This window comes from Quercus lobata, chromosome 3 (assembly GCF_001633185.2).
Source record: "Quercus lobata isolate SW786 chromosome 3, ValleyOak3.0 Primary Assembly, whole genome shotgun sequence".
In the NCBI taxonomy this organism is placed as follows: domain Eukaryota; kingdom Viridiplantae; phylum Streptophyta; class Magnoliopsida; order Fagales; family Fagaceae; genus Quercus; species Quercus lobata.
In genome coordinates, this window is record NC_044906.1 from 70,305,924 (window position 1) to 70,311,306 (window position 5,383).

The 5,383-nt window shown below is 35.1% G+C and overlaps 1 pseudogene across 1 annotated transcript; it reads right to left on the reverse strand.

The window, feature by feature from the left end:
• Nucleotides 1-450: 450 nt before the first annotated feature.
• Nucleotides 451-4,942, reverse strand: LOC115979302 (annotated as a pseudogene). The gene is made up of 5 exons (XR_004089021.1): nt 4,220-4,942; nt 3,084-3,486; nt 2,428-2,789; nt 1,679-1,890; nt 451-1,571 (listed from the first exon to the last, which is right to left on the reverse strand). The product of XR_004089021.1 is annotated as a probable disease resistance protein At5g66900 (transcript).
• Between the last annotated feature and the right edge of the window lie 441 nt (nt 4,943-5,383).

Below are 5,383 nucleotides of genomic sequence, written 5' to 3' on the forward strand. Positions count from 1 at the left end.
TCATGGAATGAGCTTCCAAAAATACCCCTCGCATTGAATTCCAGCTCCAACATGTTGGCGCTTTTTTTTTTTTTTTTTCCTTTGAATTTTTCTTTCTCTGTTATCGTGTTGGCTTTTATTTATTTATTTTTATTTACTTTAATGAAGTGTCCATCTAAACATAATTTTTTTTAAAGTATAATGTGTTACTTTTTGTTTTATTTAATAGGGATATGATGGTAAATTTATACAAACTTTATTTTCAACTAAATAAAAAAGTTTTCCATTTCTCCACTTTTCTACCCTTCTGACCAAACACAAATAAGAGAAACTAAATACTTTTCTATCCTCCTACTTTTTCATCTCCTCTCTGTTTTCTATCATCTCAATTTTTCATCATCTCAACCAACATACCCTAAATTAGAAAATGAGCTAACAAAGTGTATGTTCAAGTTCTCCAAGGAAAAAGGCTTTACTAAATGAATTTTACAAGTTCTTTTTCCACGTAACCATACATAATGAAAACTATGCATTCACATCCCTCAGCATTAAATTTCCCAATACTTTTAAGGGGTACATATAATATATCTACAACTGCAACTCCTAAAAAACATTTCCTTTTTTGAGTGTACTAAGCCACTTATTTCATGATCTTTACAAAAGAAAAAAAAGGACAAAAGAACAAAGAACGGAAGAGAACAATATCAAATCATAAACCTACAAAATTTTTCAAGAAGAAACTGGCCTCCACAATCAGTATTTGGGAAGCCAATTCAAGTTGATATCTTTCTTAGCCACTTTTACCTTTAAAATTGAGAGGAATTCCTTGAAAGGCTCCCATAACTTGGCCCTCTCTTCGTCACATACCACAAGCTTCAACTGCTGAAGCTCCATAATTGATGGTGGCAATTGATTCCGCAACCTCAAGCACTCTTTCATGTGGAACTCTGTTAAACTATGCAACTCACCAATGTGTTTTGGCAACTTGCAAATGCTTAGGCAGTCAGATATGTCAAGAATGCTCAACTTATGGAGACTTTTGATTGAATCTGGCAACTTTGACAATTCAGTACAAGACCTAAGTCTTAGCACTTCTAAATTTGTTAAGTTTCCAATTCTTTCGGGCAGTAAAGGCAACTTATGACAATTGGAGATCCTAAGTTTTTTCAGGGGGAGAACCTCACATAACCATCCAGGCAATTCCACCAAATCATTGCAATAGTCAATGTTTATCTCCATTAGATTTGGCAATGAATCTAAAACCTGTATGGTTGAATTCCCAAAAGCTTGACCAATATTACACATAAATAAAGATAATTTCTTCAAACTCCTCAATAAAACAAGGGTCTTGCATAGCGAAGGAATTGAAACCTTCTCTAATCTAATTCTCGTTAGATTGGGGAGGGACCTGAGTAGCTGAAAATTGCTTAATTCAGCAGGAAAGAAACCATAATTAGTGACAACTATAACCTTGAGTTTAACCATTTTCTCCACAAACTCGGGCAAGGCATAATTCCTTGTTTGAAAATTCAGAACTAAAGCCTCAACTTCGGGTGCTTGAATGTTGCACCAACTTGACGAAAACAATTCATCTGCAAGAAAAATATTCTATATGGTGTAAAAATATACTCAATTTTAGGTTACATTGCATGTGTGCAAGTTTGTGTGTGTATCTCTGTTAGGGAGAAAATTAACCAACCAGTTGAGATAGATAATAGGCGTGCATTAATGAGTGGTTGCTTCTGTTCCGTCCACCATTTCGGTGGATTGTTTCCACTGATGTCCACAATTAGTCTTTTCCTTTGTAGTACTGGCTCCTGGTTGTTTAGATGGATAGCTAGGTCTCTGAGAACATCATGTTGTGTGACAAAGTCTTCATTGTAATAGTAGTCGATCTTAGTTCCATCTTTCCTAGTGATTGCACAAAGTATAAGCTTAGAAGAGATTCAAATTCTTACAGTCCTCACATAAGAAAAATATGAATTCCATGATATTCAAACAAAGATAAAGATAGGATAACAAATCCAAGGGAATTTGACACAACCAGTTTCCATCCATAACAGTTGAAATCAAATGGTTATAAGAAGCAAAAAGGCATTCTGTCTACTAAAAGTTGGAATTCTGTTCTTTTCTTGGGCAGAGCAATTGGAGCCCCTTATTGTTTCTGGTTTGATATAAGTTTCCTTCTCTCTATATATTTGTAGTAATCACCTTAGCATCATTGGTATAAAACAATTCTACATTGGCCCCTGACATTTCAAAGAAGCTACAATAATATATTATCAATTGTGATAAGAAGTTAATCAAACTGGAAGACATAACGTAATACTTTGGGCCTCAGGTCGTTTATAGAGTTATATCCTATAACAACTAGCAACTAGAAATGATTACATGAAGAATTTATATCCTACTAGAAAATCACGCTTCAGAAATTAAAAACTTTCAAACCTTGTCATTACAAGACTAGCCAAATTCCGATTGTGGAGTTCCCGCAAATTGGAAATTATATGGACAACTTCTTCACTTGGTTCATGTAATTCTGTCCACATATCAATGAGGGCAGTAGCAGAGATCCTTTGGTCTTCAGGAAATGAACCTAGGTCCATGAAATACTCTTTGAGGATGGTCTTGTCAGCAGAAAATTCTAGGCTTTTTTGGAGACAAACAAGCACCTCTGCATCAGAGTCAAAAATAGAATGACCCTCGGACCATTTTGTTAGTTTACTGAGCCAAACATCTGCAAGTTGCCCACGGAGTGAACCACCAATCACCTTAAGCGCTATTGGCAACCCCCCACAACCGCTTACAAACTGCAATTCAAGGAACCATATAAAATCAGTTGTTGTCTATAGGTTAAAGGGTAATAATATTGGCCATGATTTTAGTTGTCTAAACCACACTTTGTTCAGAAATATGACATTTTTTTTTTCTACCCCTATCTTCACTCAAGTGCTGGGTACAATTTTTTTGTCGGAAACAAAACAAACAAGCTTAAATGTATGTGCAAGTATGAAAACATGATTTTGGCAGGTATATAGGCTATCATGCACCCATCAACACAAGAATATATATATATATATATATAAAATAGATTGACAGAGTACCTTTTCGATATATTCTTCTGGAATGTCAGAGCTCTCGTCTTGGTCTTGCAATGATGCTGAGTTACAAAAAAGACTCATGGCATCTACACGATTTAATGGATTTAATTTATATCTATATGGAAATCTTGGAAATGCAGTTCTTGAAGTCACCACAATCTTGTAATCAGGAATATTAAACTTGAACTTCTCAATAAGGGATTCTGATCCGGGCCAGACATCATCCAATATCAACAATATAGGTTGTCTAATTTCATTCAGCAGTTGCTCTAGCTGGTCAATTGCTTCTTCATCACTTTGAAACTCAGGACAATCCTCACCATTATGCTTAAACAGTTTTGTACCATGACCTTCAGGTTGGGAGCTTGTGAAACGTTGACAAAATATATATTTTCCCCATATATGCCTATCCAAACACAATGCAGTTAGAAAGCTGCAAGAAAGGAACATTTCATGTCTAATAACTTTATACATCTACATACAAAGTGGTGAAGCGAAATGAACAGAATTCCCAACCCAGAATAGGGTAAGAAGTGAGTAAAAGAAAATTTCTACCAATCATGAAGATAAGAAAAAAAATTTCTCCTTACATTTTCTTGATCACTACTCTTCTTAAGGAAGTAGTTCCAAAGGATGAAGTATGCCAAAAGCACTGCTATGACTATTGAAAGGACTAAAATAAAAGAATGAAAATATATAGCAATGGCCTACCATATCTTACCTCAAGAGACATGCATTTTTTTTTAACTAAATGTAATTCAATTCATTTACATCAATTGAAATCTTAATGTGTGAATGAAGTATTCACATTTGTTCCAATTATAGTTTAACATATAATAATGAATCAATGGTACATTTTAGGATTCATCCCTACGCATTTTGTTTTTTAAACTACCTAACTGTTTACTTTTACCAAAAACTATCCACATACTATCACAATTTAATTATTTAACTAAAATAATCTCTTATTATGTAGATTTTCACAATCGTTAAAATCTTTAAATGGGTTATATCACTGTCATCACTTTTATAGTTTTATTATGTACCACTCAATCACAGCAAGACATGTTAGTAGTGATGAACTCTGTATTCAGTAGAATTATTTTACTTGGCAAGAGGTTTAATGTGAGAAAGAGTACCTTTAATATCCTCATCCCAAAAAAGCATTTTGACGAGTGTGGTCTTCCCGCAACCTCCAAGAGCAGTCAATAGAAGAAGCGGCTCCTTTTTATTAGACAGTAGCTGCTTCAACTCCTTCAAAGGCAAATCCAACCCAACAATATCATCCCGGGGTTTAGGCACCGACAGTGTCCGTAACCCAAATCTCATCCTTACGTCCAAATTCTGATTATTCATTTGATCCCGAATACCGTTCACACCGGCCAAAGTCTGCTGTGCAATGTTTGTGTTCCGATCCAGCTTGACCGAATTCTCCAACCCAGTCCTTGCGATCTGTAATGCCAAATCAACCTGACAAAACTTTTCAATGGCATCGTTCAACTCCTTAAGTTGTTTCGAATAAGAATAGGCTTTGACACAGTAGTTCAAACTCCAGCGCTTGATTTTGATTTTGGAGCACTTGAGAACCAGCTCGTTGCCCTTCTCCATTTTTTCGATCAAGTTCTTTATTTCCTTTTCTGGGCGATCAAGAGCTAGGATTAATTCTTTTATCTTTTGGGCCTGTGGTGCTATACGATCTAGCGTGGATTCTAAGCGTCCAAGAATGGATTTGAACATGACGATTTCTCTTACCACATGCTTAACTGTTCCATGCAAAATAGCAAATCCCTCTCCAAAAGCTGCCCCCACAACAGCCCCTGTAACAGGATCTGCCATATCTACCAAACTATGCCAAAAAAAATTATTTAAAAAAAAAAAAAAAAAAAAAAAAAGACACCAATGTATCTTTTGCTTGGATGAATTAGATTTTCATTCAAACAAATGAAAGTACAGAGAAAACGCTCAAGAGGCTGCTGGACATTCTTGTATTTGTTCTGCTCTCAGCTTTAATTGATGCAAAACAATCTGAGAAAGAGAAGAATTTGTAATGCTTCTTGAGCCTCTATTCTGGGTGGGAAACTTCCGAGTCTACTCTAGTCGTCTAATATTATTAACAACTAAGCAAAAGGAATTAAGGTGTAATTTCTTGGGAAAGTGAATGGAAGTTTCTTTTTCATTTTTCATTTTTTTTTTTGCTTAAGGTCTGTTTGGTTTGTAGAAGTGGAAAAGTGGAAGGATGGAAAATTAGTGGGGATGAAAAAGTAGAAAAATAGAAAATATTTAGTTTTTTTTCTTGTATGTTT